Source organism: Crocodylus siamensis, chromosome 4 (assembly GCF_052110815.1).
Source record: "Crocodylus siamensis isolate JL-2025a chromosome 4, ASM5211081v1, whole genome shotgun sequence".
NCBI lineage: Eukaryota > Metazoa > Chordata > Crocodylia > Crocodylidae > Crocodylus > Crocodylus siamensis.
The window spans coordinates 226,135,988-226,155,364 of record NC_143398.1 but is presented as its reverse complement, the minus strand read 5'-3'; the positions used below and the strand labels follow the sequence as shown (position 1 = coordinate 226,155,364).

The 19,377-nt window shown below is 43.8% G+C and overlaps 1 protein-coding gene across 1 annotated transcript in view; it reads right to left on the bottom strand.

The window, feature by feature from the left end:
• Positions 1-19,377, bottom strand: part of LRP1B (LDL receptor related protein 1B) — a 1,602,836-nt gene that overhangs the window by 1,423,382 nt on the left and 160,077 nt on the right. The gene's annotated exons all lie outside the window — the stretch shown is intronic.

The following is a 19,377-nucleotide window of genomic DNA, read 5'->3' as shown; positions in this document are numbered from 1 at the left end:
ATATGCCACATATCAGAGACAGCATGGATTTAGTTTTCTTAACCTAACCTCCAGTTGTTCCAAAGATCCCTCTTACTCAAACACCACACAATTTTTTGGCTACACAAAACCTAAATTAGGACACTGCTGCTAAAATAGCAGGAGAATTGGGTGCAGGTTCAGTGTAGCAATTTGCAAAGCACTTGTATGTATGTTAATGCTATTACTCCATCACATTTGTCTGTTATAAAACATACTTTTAAATAAAGAACCTATCTGTTTAAGGCTAAATCCCAAGGCTTTCTACTCAGTGGGTGCATCCACACATGCAAATAATGTGCATTAAGGTTACTGCACAGCACCTTAAGGCATGTTAATATGTGGTCAGGAACACATCTACATGTGCTCCCATCAGAAGCAAATCTGTTCCTGACAGGAGCACAGCCAAGTACAGTTTCAGGCTCCCCCAGGTGTCAGCCCTAGGCTGGCAGGAGGAATGGGGGTCAGGCCTGGGCTAGGGGGAAGTCTGTCTCAATTCTGGGGCAGCTCCATGCCAGCCTTCCACAGATTTGGATTCACCCAGCTCAACACTGAGTGGCTGTGAGATAGATGATTACATGGTCTGGTGGGTGGCAAATTGGCTTAAGGGTCACACCCAGCAAGTGGTGGTGGGCAGGTTGGTATCAGACTGGAAAGATGTGGGCAGTGGGGTCCCCCAAGGCTCAGTCCTTGTACCTGAGCTATTCAATGTCTTCATCAGCGACTTGGATGAGGGGGTGGAGTGCACTGTGTCCAAATTTTTGGATGATATGAAATTATGGGGTACAGTAAGCACACTAGTGAGAAGGGATCAAATCCAGGCGGGCCTGGACAGGTTGGAAAAGTGGGCAGAAAAGAATAGGATGCAGATCAACAAAGACAAATACAAAATGCTGCATCTAGGGAGAAGGAATCACCAACACACCTAGGCTAGGGATGAAATTTTCAGCAGCACGGTGGCAGAAAGGTACCTTGGAGTCATAGTTGACTCCAAGATGAATATGAGTCATCAACGTAATGAAGTAATCAGTAAAGCTAACCACACCATTGTGCGTTAGTAGGTGCATCATGAAACAGTTCAGGGAGGTGATACTTCCCCTCTATGCAGGATTGGTCAGGCCACAGTTGGAGTACTGCATCCAGTTCTGGATGCCACACTTCAAGATGGGTAAGGATAACCTTGAGAAGGGCCACTTGTATGGTTAGGGGCCTGCAGGGAAGGTCCTAAAAGGAGAAACTGAGGGAACTGGATCTCTTCAGCCTGTGCAATAGAAGGCTGAAAGGGAATCTTGTGGCCATTTATAAATTCATCATGGGGGGACAGCAATAAATAGGAGATGCTCTGGTTACCAGGGCATCCCTTGAAATAGTGAATAACAGCCACAAACCGACAGATAGCAGATTTAGGTTGGACATGAGAAAGAACTTCTTCATGGTAAAGGTTGCCAGAATCTGGAATGGGCTTCCAAGGGAGGTGGTGCTCTCCCCTACCTTGGGGGTCTTCAAGAGTAGAATGGACAAGCACCTGGCTGGGGTCATATGACCCCAGCATTCTTTCCTGCCCAGGGCAGGCGCTTGGACTTAATAATCTGTTGAGGTCCCTTCTAACCCCAACAACTATGAAACTATGAAACACGGGTCAGACAGGAATCGTCCCACTTGTGGGGCAGCTCCTGACCAGTCCCATGCTGACCTTATGGGACATACATTTTTGTGGTCAAGTTCATTTTATTGAGACACTTTTAAAATACCAAGTTTGGACAACAGTATTTGAAGCAACCCTAGTGTTGTTTACTTGATGTTTTTGAAATTAAGCTGAGAACAAAATGTTTACATTGTTCCCTTTACTTAATATTGAAATGTACCTCCAAGGTATCAAAAGGTAGGGGAAAACAGTTCCAAGTATGAAAATTGAAACACAAAGAGAAACAGAGGTAAACCAACTAACTTCTGCAATTGGCATTTAGCAAACTAATTTCAAATGAAATTATTCAAAACAATTTGTAAACCCCTGCTATAACCCCAGTTGTTATTTCTAACCTGGCTTTCACATAATTCGTTTAAATAATATGGCATGCTTTCCAGCCTGTGAATGGCTGGAACTCATATTTAATTCTAAATCTGGTTCTTAATGTTTTTGTTAAACCTTGTGTTATTTCTATCCTGAAAGGATTTTTATGTAATAGACTGATGGTAAGGATAGGGCTAACCTAGCAACAATTGAGATATAGGTTCTTCACATAGCCACTTATTAGATTACAGAACTTTCCCAAATGTATAGTTTCCCAGAACTATATAAAAGCAAACACTATTAATAATTCTTGCAGGTGGGCATATTATTTTTAGAAAGGTATGTGACAGGAAGATTACAGATGCAGATTATATTATCTTGATTTCAGTTAAAAATACAAATTAATAGGCATGTCTACACGATGCGCTTACTGCGCATTAGCCTAATAACACTGCACAGTAGCATGGCGGTTATAAAACATGCTAATAGCCTATTGCACAATGTCATTATTAGGCTCATATGCAGGAAGCATCAAAAAATAACTGTGTGCTGGCACTGCTGTGCAGTAACTCTAGTTACTGCACATTTAGTTAGCCCTTTATTAAGCAAGTTCTAAATGAAATGTGCAGTATCAAAGGCAGACAAGATTCTTTGGGTAAATCTGATACCTTTTATTAGAACAATTCAAATGGTTGGGGAAAAGAATTCTTGTTTGCAAGCTTTTGGGCACAAACAGCTTTGACAGGCTGAGGAAGCATCAATAGTTGGTCTGTGCTTTTCTTGGATGGTAAAGCATTAATGAACATGTAGATGCACTGAGTATGTGTCCCTTACACCTCCTGCTTTTCACAGACAATGATGGACTGCTCAGCACTGAAAAGTTGTGTGAGACCTTAATAGATTGTTTGGTCTTGCTTTGAACCTTAAAAATGGCTACTGTGTGCTCATCCCCAATTCATCAAATCAAATTCAAAGTCCTCCCAAGCCAAACAGTTAATTGGGCTAGTGCACTTGAGACATACCAGTTTCCATTGCCAAAAATATACAAGGAAGTGGCTAGCATCATATATGACTGCCTTTGTCTCCACAACCCAAATGGCTAGGACCCAGAGATGGTTGTTACACACACGCACATGCATATATGCACTGAACCAAGACAAGGAGAAAAAACTGATTACATTCAACAGCTGCAAATGGCATAGAAAAGAAATAATTTTAAAATGAAACACAGGAGTTTTTAGTTTAAGGATATCAGAGATAACTTGCACTGTATTTAGTTTTGCTAATCAAAGTATGTTTTGAATTATAAGCATATCAAAATGTAATCAACAGATGGTATAACATGACAGTTTTATTTTCAGTACACTTATCTGTATTATATTACAAGCATTTCCTGTATGCTTCACTTCACCATTTGAACTTACCATGGCTTTGGGCACAAGTAAGTACTGTGGAAGCTGAGGGAACTGGGAGGCACAGGGGAAGATCAGGAAGGGAACTGGTAGACTAATGATACAAGACAAGCAGAGACAGGGTTGAGAAAGTTAGGTGCTGTGTTAGACATGAGGTGGGCAAAATATGGTGCACAGGCCAAATCTGGCCTGCTAATGGATTGTATTTGGCCCATGGACAGGTGGTTGCCAATTCATGGGATTCAGTCCTCAGGTGGCCAGTAGCCCCAGCCCCTACCACATGTGGTGCTGGGCAGGACAGTGGGATTGTTTCCATTGAGCTGGGTGGGTGGATGGGATTGCTTCTGCTGAGTGCTGATGTGGCAGCATTAGCTGCAGACCCAGGTAGATGCCCCAATCATCACCTGGTACCTGCTGGTGGATGCTGGTGCCCACCCAGGGCTGCTTCTGCCACACTGGGCAGGTGGTGGTATAAGCTGCGGAGGGGACTGGTAGGTTCCAAGTCAGGGATGGGGATTAGGGCATGCTACAGCTCTGGGTGAGGCGGGTAGAAGGAAGAGAGAGAGGATCAGGGCATGCTACAGCTCTGGGGAGGTTAGGGGAGAGAGAGCAAGAGAGAGAGAGAGGATCCAGGCATGCTATAGGTCCAGGTAGGGGCAGGCAGGGAGACAGGGAGAGAGAGGGAAGATCAGAACATGCTACAGCTCCAGGGGCGGGGCGGGGGGAACTCGTTAGGTGGCCCTCCAGTCAAAATAACTGCTTACCCCTAAGTTAGACCATAAACTGGGGGGTTAGCCACAGAAGTTGATCAGGAGGAAGTCTTGATAGAAATGAGTTCAAGGGAAGACTGGCAAAGTACTTGTGGATTAAAAAGCCTCATACATTTGCAAAGAAAAACATGGTGGAGTCAAAAATAATTGAATCTAATCCGTTTCTAAGATAAGGAAAGGCTTTTGTAAAATTTCTTAGGCTGAGTTTTCAGCTAGCTCTTTATCACAGTTCGACCCAATCCACAGAAAATCCTGCCACCAAAATCACCACTCTCATTTGCTTATGTCTGTGATGAGGTTTGTTAACACTGAGTGTTTATTCTAGTTTTAATTGCCTTGAATTCATCATTTGAGCAACTCTGCAAAGCACTGTCATCTGTATTCACCTGCGAAAAAGTCAATAGAAATGCCCAGTGGCATAAAGTGAAGCACATATTATCAGGTTTTGGTGGTTCAGATCCTGATATAGTAAGCTCTCCAGAGTACACTATTCTTTTATGTATTTTCATTGAAGTATGCAGCACTTGTATAGGGATTTTAATATAAATATGTACAATTAAAAGTAGAAAATAGAAGCTAAGTTCATATTCCAGGTATGTATGCAAAGTACAAGGCAGGGTCATTGTGTCTTACTCTAACCACAGGTTGTTTAGATAGCAATTATCACATAAATGGGGCATGTGCAAGATTTGAAGTGCTGTGGACCCTGAATATAGTTCATGAACTACTGTTATCCAGAGGAAGTATAAAACTATCTAATCAGTGTGCTATCTATATACCTGTATGTATCCATTCCACAAGAGTATATGGGTTCATTACAGATCCTACCTTATGAACTGATGTCTCTGACTTAAACATTAGATTCTTGCTTTCTAGCTGTGAAGTATGCCAATGCAACCCCTAGGTCTGGCCAAGATATTTACTATCGCACCTGCAGTCCAATCAGTTTTTAAATAAAGTAGAAATGAAAATTCCTTCTACACACAGAACTAGAGGAAGAAAAACAACTCTCACAGGTTGACAGAGTTAAGCCTATTTAAAATGGGCTCTCAAAAACTGAGATAGAAAACAGCTGCTCTGATCAAGTGTTCACCATGTGGGAGGCTGAAGGTGAATCTGTCTGCTCAGCAATAGAAATCATTGTAAAGTAAAGGACATAAAAACAAATGTTTCTTGTCTCCATCTGCTGGTTGAAGATCAATTCAGCAGCTGTTTGGACTTGATGTTTTAAAACAGTGTTGTCCAACTGGTAACCAACAGGTGTGGCCCCTGAGGAGCTAACATGTGACCCTCCAGGTCCCGGTCCAGGTGCCACTGCCTTTTGCTCTCCCACTGGAGTCCCCAGGCTCCCCCTCCTGCCACAAGATCCCCCCTCAGTCTCCTCTTGCAGAGACTGAAGAGATTCAGGTCCCTCAGCCTTTCCTCATATGGCTGGCTACGGAGACCCCCAACCATAAGAGTGGCCTCCTCTGGACCCTCTCCAGGTTCCCCACAACCCTCTTGAAGTGCAGTGCCCAGAACCGGACACAGTACTCCAGCTGCGGCCTGACCAGTGCCACGTAGAGGAGGAGCAAGATCTCTCAGGACCTGTTAGTGATGCCCCCGTTGATGCAGGACAGGGTGCGGTTGGCTCTGCCTATTGCTTCATCGCATTGGTGACTCATATTCATCCTGGAGTCAATCATGACTCCAAGATCCCTCCTGCCTCTGTGCTGCCGAGAGGGTCAGCCCCTAACCTATAACCATAATGCTGGTTCCCTCTCCCCAGGTGCAGCACTCTGCACTTGTCCTTGTTGAACCACATCCTGTTCAGATCCGCCCACTTCTCCAACCTATCCAGGTCTGCCTGGATGCAGTCCCTGCCTGCCGGTGTATTCACTTTACCCCACAGCTTGGTGTCATCAGGGAACTTGAACAGGGTGCTCTCTACACCATCATCCAGGTCACTAATGAAGATATTGAACAGCACTGGCCCAAGGACCGAGGCCTGGGGGACCCAACTGCCCACACCCTTCCAGGTTGAGATCAACCTGTTCACCGCCACCCTCTGGGTGAGCCCCTGGAGCCAGTTTGCCACCCATGTGACTGTGCATTTGTCAATGCCGCAGTCCCTCAGCTTGCCCACCAGAATTGGGTGGGACACTGTGTCGAAGGCCTTCTGAAAGTCCAAGAAGATGACAACAACTTCCTCCTTCACATCTAAGCTCTTTGTTACCTGGTCATAGAAAGAGACCAGGTTGGTCAGGCAGAATCAGCCTGGCACAAACCTGTGTTGGTTACCCCTCAACAACACTTCCCCTGCAGGGCTCTCACAAATGTGGCTCTTGATAATTTTTTCAAAGACCTTCCCCAGGATAGAAGTGAGGCTGACTGGCCTGTAGTTGCCAGGCTCTTCCTTCCTCCCCTTCTTGAAAATAGGGACCACATTGGCCCTTTTCCAGTCCTCGGGGACTTGGCAGGAGCACCAGGACTCCAATGGCTCCGCAGTGACACCAGCCAATTCCCTCAGCACCCGCGGATGAAGGTCATCCAGACCTGCCAACTTGGATACATCTAAGCCCTCCCGGTAATCCTTAACTAGGTCTGAACTAACAGTCAGGGTACTCACATCCTTCCTGGGCCTCTCTACGTTATCACCTGAGAGCACCCCATTGTCAGCAGACAGGAACACAAAGAACTTGTTAAAGAGTTCTGCCTTCCCTTGCGCGTCCACCACCAACTGTCCTTCCCTGCCCTGCCCTGTCCTGCCCTGCCCCGTAGGGGTCCAATGTTACCCCAAGACTTTTTGCTACCTATATACTTGAAGAAGGACTTTTTGTTATCCTTAATCCCAGAAACTAATCTAAGCTCCAGTGCTGCTTTAGCCTCCCTTACCGAATCCCTACAAGCTCAGGACAGGGAGGTGTACTTCTCCTTTGTCCCTGCCCCCTGCTTCCACTGCCGGTACGCTTTTTTCTTTGTCCTCAGGCCAGCCTGGATATCCGCACTCAGCTATGAAGGTTTCTTGGACACTTTTCCTGCCTTCCTGTGCAGTGGAATTGTGTCCTGCTGCACCCCAAGGATAGCCTCCTTGAAGAAGGACCACCTTTGCTGGACCCCCATACCCCCTGGGCTCCAAGTGCCTCCCTGACTACTGCCCTGAGCACATTCAAGTTGGCTTTCCTAAAGTCAAGCATTTGCACTGTACTAGTTACCCTCCCCACCTTTCTCTGAATAGCAAACTGGATCATTTCATGATCACTGTCCCCTAGCCTCCCTTGTACTAGCACATCCCCCACCAGGTCATCCCCAGAGGCTAACACCAGATTCAGTATGGATTAGTTAGTAATTTATCAATTTATAAGCTTCTTGGACACAACTGAACACTTTCTCTAGCTCCAGGGAAGACTTTTGTAGGAACCAAGATGTTCCAGCTATATAATTTTTTCTTGTATGGTTTGGCTAATGTGCCATTTCCTGAAGGGGGATATTTATGGTACACTGGCAACCTGAAAAAAAAAAAAGGATACTCCAGTTGAAAGAAAATTCTAAGTTTACCAAAGTTAAGATTGTGTATTGGTGAGGTACCTGGATTCTCATAACCTGGAAATGAAAATCTTTGCTTTTGTATAGCAAACATATGTAATCCATTAAACAATCAGGAATGAGGGATTTAACCTTTTTTTTTTCAATAAGGAAAGAGATTTTTTAGCTACTATACACTTCAGGGGGTTAGGTAGCAATAGAACTAAGTAGCATTTTAAATGTGAGCAACATCTTTCTTTTTGCATTGACCTGCAAAACAAAACTTCTCGTATGTAACTTAATATTGGCATGCTGTCTCTGTTCAGAAAGCATTCCTGCTGTATTATAGAAGGCAGCTGGGTGGCACAGTAAATGTGTCATTTGCTATTTAACATCTCTGTGACCTGGATTTAAATTCACAGTAGCACAAAATGAGACTTCAGTTCTCTCAGAAGGCTATTAAGCAATACACAAAAAAGACTTGTGAGGAATCTAAAACTAACAGGAATGCTCCCCTTGCTTTCACACATGCCTACACACACACACCCCTAAAAGCTCTCAGTTGATATTTTTTATTAAAAGTATCCCTTCAGTTTATAAGTTGGGAACTAACACTGAATAAATCTTCTTATTTATTGTGATTTAAAAAAAAACCTATTCACCAATAAGCAAGAAAGGACATCTGATATGTTGTCGTCCATTCTAGTGTGTTATTCCTAATCAGAGAACTTTTTTAGGACTAATTGTTTTCTTTTCCACAAAAAGCAAAAACAATTGCGGGGGTGTTGTGTCATGTGTTCACATGTTCTAAAATGTGTTATATCCTTTCACTTAAAGCATCATTACCCACAGCCTACTGCATAATATTATCAGTTTTGCTGCTTTATCTGCATATTATAATGAATTTCCTGCCTTGCCTTTATGAGGCAAGACAAATGTTTATGACCACACTTATCTTTAAATTAAGCCCAAATCTCTCTCTCTCCTTTTATTTTACATTCATTACCACCCATCACCTCAAAAGGATTAAAGGAAAGGAAAGGATCAGAACAAGTCCATTTTCCTCCAGTTTTTCTGCTTTCAACTAAACCTATTAATGAGCTTCCCTGGAAGAAGACTTTCACAGTAGTGCGATTTAGTTGGTACCCCTTTACCAAAGACACCAAAAGTGGTGCCAAGATAATACATCTGAGGTGTAGGGTCAGAAGATAAGAAAGCAGTGGAACACATAGATTCATAAAAGTAGAGTCGGAGGGGACCTGAGCAGATCATCTAGTCTGATCCCCTGCTCTGGACAGGAACGAATACAGAGCTCTTATGACCCCTAATAAGTTTAAGCTCAAATGACCCCAGCAAGGTAGTTATCAAGCCTCCTTTTAAAGACCCCTAAGGTAGAAGCCAGCACCACTTCCCTTGGAAGCTGGTTCCAGATCCTGGCCACCCTGACTGTGAAGTAGTGCTTCCTGATGTCTAGCCTGATCCTACTCTCAATCAACTTGTGGCCATTGTTTCTTGTTACTCCGGGAGGTGCTCAGGAGAACAATGTACTCATCCAATCCCCTCTGGTCCCCCCGGTAAGTTTATAGATGGCCACTAAATCCCCTTTCAGCCTTCTCTTGTGAAGAGGCTTCCCTTAGCCTCTCCTCATACGGCCTGCCCTGCTGCCACCTGATCATGCAGGTGGCCCTCCTCTGGACCCTCTTGATGCTGGTTTCTTCCCCCTCTGAAGTGCGGCACCCAGAACTGGACACAGTGCTCCAACTGTGGCCTGGCTAGTGTTCCATAGAGGGGGAGGATCACCTCCTTGGACCTGCTCGTGATGCATCTGTGGATACATGACACGGTGCAGTTAGCCTTGCTGACAGCATCCTCACATTAGTGGCTCATGTTCATTTTGGAATCAGTAATGACTCTGAGTTCTCTTTCTGCCACTGTGCTTTCAAGAAGGGAGTTCCCCAGCCTATAGATATGCTGCTGGTTCTTCCTGCCCAAGTGCAGTACCCTACACTTGTCAGTATTGAATCCCATCCTATTTACATTTGCCCACCCCTGTAACCTGTCCAGGTCCAGTTGTATCCTCTCCCTCCCTTCTGGCGTGCCTCAAATCTTGTTGTCAGTGAATTTGAACGGGGTGCTTTTCACCCCCTCGTACAAGTCACTGATAAAGAAACTGAACAGTACGGGCCCAAGGACCAAGCCCTGGGGGACTCCACTGCCCACCTCCCTCCAAGTCGAATACGACCCATCAACCACCACTCTCTGGGTGAGGCCCCCTAGCCAACTGGTGACCCATCTGACTGTGTAGGCTTCTACACCAGAGTCACCTAGCTTTTTAATGAGAATGGGGTGAAAGACAGTGTTGAAGACCTTCCTGAAGTACAGAAAGACTACAACCACCGTGACACCTGCGTCCAATGATTTTGTGACCTGATCATAGAAGGCAATCAGGTTGTTTGACAGGACCTGCCCTTAATGAACCTGTGCTGGTTGCCCTTGAACATCCTCCCCCCTGCTGGTCCCTCCCAGATGTGCTCCTGGAAAATTTTTTCAAAGAGCTTCCCCAGGACTGAAGTAAGACTAACAGGCCTATATTTGCCTGGCTCCTCCTCTTCCCTTTTTTGAAAATGGGGACCACACTGGCCTTTTTCCAGTCTTCTGGCACCTGGCCAGAGCACCACAAGTGCTTGTAAAGCTGTGCCAGGTTCCCTGCGATGACCCCTGCCAATTCGCTCAACACCCTGAGGTGGAGAGCATCTGCACCTGCTGATTTGAACACATCCAACCCCTCCAGAAGTTCCCTAACTCAGTCCTCCCTGACTCTAGGCCTGGCAGAGTCATTCCTGAGTCCATCCTGTAGCCCGGTGGGGGAGAAGTCCTGGTCCCTACTCAGAAAAATGGAGGCAAAGAATTTGTTAAAAAGGTCTGCTTTTTCATCTGGTGCAACCACCAGATTGCCAAGTGTATCCTGCAGGGGCCCCATATTGCCAGTTGCCTTCTTTTTTCTCCCTATGTATTTAAAAAAGGATTTTTTGTTGTCCTTGATCCTTGTTGCTAGCCCCAGTTCCATCTCTGCCTTAGCCTTCCTAACAGCTTCCCTACATACTCTTGCTATGGAGGTATCCTCTTTGGTGATAGCCCCCACCCCCCTCCACTGGATGTATGCCTCTTTTTTTGGCTTTCAGATGTTCCTGAATGCCTTTGGTGAGCCAAGGGGGCTTTTAAGCACTCTTGTTCCCTTTGACTCGCGTTGGGACTGTCCCCTTTGACTGTCGCATTGAGCCCCTTGGGCTTGGAGGATCATCTCTTTAAGGAATGTCCACTCATCTTGGACACCTAGTTCCCCTACTCTCCAGAACTGCAGTGGCTCTCCTACCAATCTCCTCAACTCATTGAAGTTGTCCTTCCTGAAGTCAAGGGCTACTGCCTTGCTGTCAGCCCTTGACACCCTGCGCTGGATGGTGAATTCCAATAGGTGATGATCACTATTGCCCACAAGGTCATGGACCTGGAGTCCCCTCACCAGGTCATCACCTGTGGCCAGGATCAGGTCCAGCAGGGCATTTCCCCGGTGGGACTTTAGATCACCCATGACGACCACATCCCTCAACTTAACTACCACCATGAGCTGTCCAGAGAATTCCCAGTCCATCTTTTCCCCCTGGTTGGGTGGTCTGTAGTAGAAACCCACTGTCAAGTCCCTTTCCCCACAACCCCCTTGTATTCTGACCCAGAGCACTTCAGCCTGCCTCTCCTCTGACCCCGTCCTGTTAGTTGAAAAAGTGTATTGCTCTTTGACGTAGAGTGCCACACACAAATCACATTTAACATTGTTTGGGTAAAATATACACAATTATGGAGGGAGAAGGGAATGAAATCATCAGGTAAAATATATTAGGATGCAGGAAAGCATTTAATTAGATAGTGGATTAAAAAAATACATACCTTCCAAAAGGCAAGGATTTGTGTGAGAGATATCTTTCCAAGATCATTTACATTGGCTGAGATGTGAACATAGTCATAGGCTTTTGAAAAGTAAACCTGTTTGGGAATTCTGTAATACTATTTATTTTTTGAAGTTATGAAAAAATGTCCTGTAGAAGAAACCCTCTGAAATAAAGTTTAATGTTTTGTCTGGTCTGAAACCTCTCAATTTTTGAAATGGTATCAAAATGCTCAAATATTACTATAGGATCCCTGGATGGAAGTTGTAATTCAGTTAGTTTGATTTGGCAACATCAAAATGTTTCTTTTTCATCAAAAAGGTTAAATGAAATATCAAAATACAAAATTAAAACAAATGTCAAAATATTAGAACAGAAATGTGGGTCTCAATGAGGTCTAATTGAACAGTCATAAACAAAAAATAAACTTATTTTTATAAATTTAGAAATACAGACATGTAGCAGTCTAGTGTTATCATCTTCATTAATGGTTGCACAAGAAAGAGTAGGCATTATACCAATGAAGGTTACAAATTATTTTAAATTAGGTTTTTAATTAAAACAGGAGAACAATCTACAGAGATGTAAAGCTGTTACAAACATAGTCAGGGAACAACAAAATTAGCATTGATAAAGAAAGTTATCTGAAACCCACATACTGAATAGGAAACCCCCCCTTGGGAAGGGAGTAATGCTGATCGATTCTGGAGGTGGCAGAGCGCAGAGTAGATTGCTGTGCCTGGCAATATATTCCTATAATTCCCAGCACTACTGTGTCTGAGACCTAGATCCTCAGAGGCAGTGGAAGGAGCATGTGCTACAAGCAGGAACCTGCACACTGCTGCTCCTGCTGTTCTTGCCTGAGCTTGGTACCCTGCCCAGCCACAGCCCATGGCTGGAGCGATAGGAGTGTTTCTAGGGCTCCCCCTATGACCAGAGACAGCAGCAATAGTTATGGAAGAGTAGTGTGACCACACTGCTGCACCCTGCACCTAAAACCATGCCTGCACAGTCCTGCACTGTCCTGTTTTGAGGTACCAAAGGTATGTAGGTGCCTAAAGTTAGGCACTGCAATTTACAGGGCTTGATGTCTTTACGGATCTAGCATTGGATCCCTAAATGCAATATTTTATATTTGACCAAATATTGTCCATATTGGGCGGTATACACACACCCATATGCAGCTTGGAGCTGCCAATAGAATAGTGTCACATTGTGAGATAGAATAGCAATACACAGGAGTATTGTGTTTAGCCCATTTACTTGTCTATCTATATTTTAGTGTTTTATCTGCCTCCTGTCTCTATCAATGAGAGTTGCAGTTTCTGAGCACCTATCAGCCTCAGGCTCTTCCAAATGGTTCTCCCTGACTGAGTTTTCTTTATTTTCTTTAAGTTACTATTCCCTTCAGGAAAACTATCCCCAGGACATGGCCCAGTGCTTTATTAAATCTCATAAGAGAGCCACAGGCAGGACTACAAAGAACCAGGGATTGATTGCCTTAGAACAAATCAAAGCATAAAATTTCACTGTCTCTGGCTGAATGAAAAAAAAAAAAACCATCACACACAAGCATTTGATTATCCACATTTCTGTACACCTAATTTGTTTATCAGTTGAAATATAGCTAAGAAAAGGCAATACGTCCAGAGCTGTACTGATACAGTACTGATACAGTTTGAACTGATGCATCCTCCCCCTCATAGCATGAAGAATGCTTGGCACTGCAAATATAAGCTGAGTTCAGCTTGCACACCAAGGGGCTGGGACTCTAAATGTATCAGGCAGTAAACTGTGCGTCCCATAGATGATGGAAAAATCATCCATGAAAACAGTGATGAGACACAACATCCAGCACACAAACTCAGTTAATAGGACTTAGTATGAGGAAAGGTCAATTCCTCTATACGTCTCCTCCAGAGAAAATGCTAAACTTCTCAAGTCACGCTAAAAACAGGTAATTGTATTTTTAATGCATATACTTTGTACTTCAAAAAGATCAGCTAAGATAAAATGGGCTGTATAAGGATTAGCTATAAAAGTCAGTAGTTAATGATTCACCATAACGCATGATTTAGCTGCAAACTAGAAAAACATAAAAATAGCTTAAGAAACTAATTTCTTATGCTGTTTTGGGCTTTTGGATGATTTAAACTCAGATATTTCCATATTTTTCAGATCCCTGAGCAATGGCATCTGATGACAGGCTGATCTCTTCAGACATTTTTTCTAGAGCAAATAACTACATGTTACAGCATCCTGAAAAAATCATCACATGGTTTTATAATTTGTATAGTTTTGAAAGTTGACACAAGGACTGTGTCATCCCACAAACTTCCCCAGACAGTCATTCTTACAAAAATGTTATGAATCTGTGATACCAGCTGAGATAAGGAAATGAGCCTGATAATTTTATTGAACTAAACTGACCAACAGCTTTAGCTATAGCAACTTGCTGACAGTCCACAGGGCATACCTACCTGGTCATAATATTTTAAGTCTCTCATGCTAAAAGCAGTGGTTTTTCCCACATTGTACACTAGGCTGGAAGAGTGACTACTTAAAAAAACAGGAGAACTTGTGTGTGCTTGGAACTGGATTTCAGTGTATACTGCAGGCAAGGATAGGAGGTTTTGAGATGCGAAGAAATACACTTTGTCTAACAACCTTGAACATGGACTAATGTTTTGGTGGCATTCTCAAAGTCATCCCATCTTAATATAAGTTCTGCTGCTGCCCTTACTAGTTTTTGTGAAAGAGGAGGAGCAGGTAAGTGCATATTGGGCAAAATTCTTATCATAGACCTAATAATGTCCTTATTTTGAATCATTCAAGTTAATGAGAGTTTTGACATTGACTTCTCTTAGTGTAGGCTGAGCGCTGGTGATCTCCAGCAGCATAAAGGGTGAGGAATCCTTATTTGACCTACTCTGTAGACCAGGGACAGGTAAAATAGAGCCTGCAGGCTGTATCCTGCCCACCAGGCCATTGTATCTGGGCTGTATCTCGTGGGGTCCCTACAAATTTAGAAAATTATTATGTATGCATGGCTTCCTGTCAAAGATGACAAAGCACCAGCAGCAGCAGGACCCAGGGAGAGTCAGTGGCAGGGCCCAGTGGCTGAACAGCGAGGCCCACCTCGCTCTAGCTGCCCCTGCCTATCCTCCAACCCCAGGACCCAACTGGAAGCCTCTGTGACCTGTGGCCTGGTGACCCTTTGGTTGTTCCCCATCCTCCCTCTGTCTAAATGGAAATTCAGACAAGATCGGACAGAAGAAAGGGGAAACCGCTGCCCAGCCCATGCAGCCTGGAACCACATGGCGCTGGCTGGAGCCAGAACAGCTGGCAGGCAGGTGGAAAGCAGTGGTGGGTGAGGGAGCAGTGGGGAGGGATGGGAAGTGGTGGTAGGTGGGGGACCATGAGGAGCGGTGGGCAGAGGTGTGTGGGGAGCTGTGGGAAGTGGCAGAGGATAAGGGGAGCAATAAGAAGTGACTGTGGTTGGAGGAGCAGTGTGGAATGGTGGCAAGTGGAGGCAATGGTGGGAAGCAGTGGTGGAGGGCATGGGGAGCAGTTGGCAGGGGGAGTGGCAGAAAGCAGTGGTGGGTGGGGGGAGCAGTGGGAAGTGGCGGGGTAGTGGGCACTGGGGAGCAGCAGGCAGGGGGGTGGCAGGAAGCAGCAGCAGTGGCTGGGAAGCAGTGGCAGCAGTGGCAGGTGGGCATGTGGGATGGAAAGCAGGGAAGCAGCAGGGGACTGGCAGCAGCAGGTAGGAGCACGGAGCCCGTGCCAGTGGCCTGGGGTCAGCAGGAACCCAGAATGGGGCAACAGGAGTAAAGAGCCTGGTCACAGGGTGTGTCTGGTGGCAAACCATGAAGCTTACACCGAGTCTGAGCAGCCCATACCTGTCTCTATCTCCCTCTCCCACCGCACCCACCATAACCTACACCCACCCCCACCCCCCAGCCCAAGCACATACCCCATGCCCCTCCACACCCACCCAGCAAATCCATACCCCATATACCCCACCACACACACACACTTCCCAACCACACCACACCTCCACGTACATCCCCTTACCACCCACACACAATATACAAGAGTAAGATTGTATTTTGAACTATTATACAATTATCACTAGATACACTATGCAAGCACACATAAATCAGAACAAAAATATATTTTAATAAAATTAAATAAGTTATAGTAGATGTTTTATTTTTAGTATTTAGTGTGTGTGGGGGGGGCATTATTTCAAGATAGCAGTTCCCTTCCTCCCAAAAGGAGGACACCCGGTGCAAGGGGAGGGACTTCCAGTGGCAAAGGTCAGGAATTAGAGGTGGGACTTCTGGTCCCAAACTGGTGACCAGGGGGTGAAGCACCCATCAAGAGACAGGGCTACTTTTCATCAAAATTTATTAAGCAGCCCTCCACCTGAAATAATTGCCCACCTCTGCTGCAGACACTATTCCAGCCTGGTATCTGTGCAGCTATTGTGCTTCTCCTCTGCAAAGAAAGACTAGAAAATCTGTGTAGCAGCAAATCCTCTGGCCTTTTTTCCCCACCTTGGATCCAGGATGGATCTCCTGGGAGACTCTGCCTTGCAGGAGTGGGGAAGACAACAAGTTCCCCTTACCACCAACCTAAAGCTCAGCACCTATTCCCAACAGCTGCTTCAAGTTTTTCCACTTAAAAATAAAAAATGAAGAATAAAATGACCTACTTGATATATTGACTTGTTACACATTTAACTGAACAAGAAACTAATATGGAAACATAACAACATGTCAGAGAAGAACATGGCCTTGAATATATTCAAGGGGCTTTCATTAACTTAAATGGAAGCCCTACATATTTATCCAAGCCCCACGATTATAAAAGCTTATGGGATAATTAATTATCAACAGTCACTTCTAAACCAATGCAAAGACCAAATTCTGTTCTCATTTAAATCAATGCAATTATCCCAAGGCTTCCTGAAAGAATCACAAAAGGCCTGAAGACATTTTTTAATATTACGACCTTTCACCAAGATCTTTTCTGCAACTTCACACTTTCTCATAAAGGTATTAATCACAGTTATCAAAACAGTTGATTTCCAGGAGCCATGTAATAATAAAGGTGTACAACTTGCAGACAAATAATATTCAGAAAATCACTTCAAAATTTTCTGTGTGGTAAAATATGTAAATGAAATACAGTTGCTAGGAGATGGAAAACTATGTGAACCTGTGAAAACACTGCAATCTGTGCTGCCTTTGAATTTGCAAGGTCAGCTATATTTTTCATGATAATCATTTATTTATATGTCTCCATGTTAAAGAATGAGATTCCATACATGTGAGCTCTTTTTTTACTTAATAGTAACTGCCCTACTGTACATCTAAATTAGTATTTTTATAAGGCTGGTTAATTTTCCTATAGTGTTTACAACCCTTTAATTGTTTTTGGTAGACTAATTAAGAAATATACTTGCATCACTTCATTCTGCTGAAATAGCTCAGGTTTCATACTCTAAGTTCAATGCATTTCTTTATCTGGTCATTCCGTTACATTTTTTGAGATGTCTGTTTTTTTAATAGAAATGTCATAACGTGAGAACAAAAATGGAGTTTACTGTCCAATTAACAAATCTAGTACCTCACACTGTCAGTCCATGAATTATAATGCATTAGTCATAAATCAGTAAGTGAACTACTTAGGCACAGACCTTGTAATCAATGCTACAAGTATTGGCTGCTCTCCACGTAATCCAGCACTAAAAGTGCAACTTTATTTTATTCCAGTAACACATTAACAGAATGTACAACCATTCTGACTTTTGCAAATGATCACGCAGCTTTACAGCAAAAAGCATTTGTCCATTATTTAAAACAAATGTCTCCCTCATGATAAATTTGTTTAGTAATTTTAGTGATGAACCAGCAACATAAATTAACTGTACCCTTTTAGTGCTTGTTCATTTCTACTTTTGATACGATTGCTTCACCGTTTGAGGCACACTGGCTCGAATTCAAGTCAGATGGACCCTAGTTCCTCCATGTGTTTCCATGGATATTTGTCGGAATCCTTTAGTTCCGAATCTGCATAGGAGGATATTCTCCACAGTGACAGCATTGCAGTAGTCGTGCTTGGATATAATCAGAGCTCAAGCTGAAAGCTGGGGCAATCGCATCATAAGCTCCCTTACATCCTCTCTTTCCCCTGTAAAGTTGGAATAAGAATAGCAAGATGTCATTTTCTCCCCTTCCCTTCAAATTTTGCTGCTCCAAACGGCTTGGTGAATTTAGAGGCAGGAACGAGTGTAGGGTCCTAACCTGTCTGTGCTTTGCTTGGCCTTCAAGCTGGAGAAAGGTATGTGTGCACTATGAATTGCTAATTTATGTCGTTTTCTTATGGTTTATTCAAACTGTACTGCAGGCCTTCCGTACAGTACTGCAGGCTGCCAGATATTGTTCCTATTCTAAAGAAGTGATACTATAGAAATCTGACTTTTCACTGAGGTCTTTGTGCACGGCTGCTTCAGTGTGCGACATTCTAATCTGAATGCCCTGATAGTATTAAGGGGTTAGGGTCTAAAATGCCCCAAAGGGAATAAGATAGGCAATGACATACAACTTAACAAACACAGGTGTAGAAAAAAGAGGGCAAAATTTGTACTTTACATCTGGTTGACGACACGTTTTCACTGCTGCAGACACTATGAACAAAATGAAGACCCCCCAAATAACTACATACAGTACTGATATGTCAAAAGCCTGGTGAATCTGGCAATTTTTTAACATGCGCTCACTTATTTGCTAAGAAGCTTTTCCTGAGCTTTTGCAGCTCGAGCTGTAGAATAGTAGTAAATGAATTATGAAGGATCTCTAGGGATATTTGAAAGGGTGAGAAGGTTCAAGAGTAGTGGAAGAATAAATCCTAATTCTCATCCAAAAGAGAGAGAATGGGATAATCATGAAAATACTAGCAGGATAAGCCTGTTGAATAAGAACCAGAGGATCTTACCAAAGTCATCCTAAGTAGGATTGAGGAAACAGTGAAATTAATAATATGAGGATTAGAACAGTTTCAGAATTAAGTGGTATTTATGCATCGAATCTTCATGATCAGACAAAATGGAGAAGGAGGAGGACTGTCTGCAGTATATTTGCACAAATTTCATTCACTTAAAAATATCAAAATCTTACTTACGGAAAATGCTTGACATGTGAGAGATCCAAAGGGAGTGGAAGCTGAGTCACTGCTTCTCAGCCCACACAAGTACTAGGAGGGAAAAGTGAGCTTGTCTGGATATACAGGGGATTTAGCATAACAACACTTTTCATCCTTGGTGCTTCAGCAGAAGGACTGTAGACCTGACAGGAAACAGGGTGCTGTGCGGACAAGCTGATCCTGGTACTATCAGCAGAGAACGATCAAAGTAAATGCTGTGAAAACCACTGGGTGGTCTGTTGGCAGAGGGACAGGGCACAGGTTGAACAGAGAAATGGACACAATATGTGTTTGTCTTAACTATCTGCTGGTAAGAGGAAGTGCACGTGATTCAATGCCATTTTTCTATTAACCAGCAACGGATCTCTTAATCTAGGATGTGTTTTTGAGAAATCTAAATGAAGGATATACCAACCACATCTTAAGAAGGCTTTTGCTTGCATGGAAAGGATAGCACAATTTTACACTGGTATTAGGGAACGCTGTCATGGACCAGATCTTGTCTTGGGAAA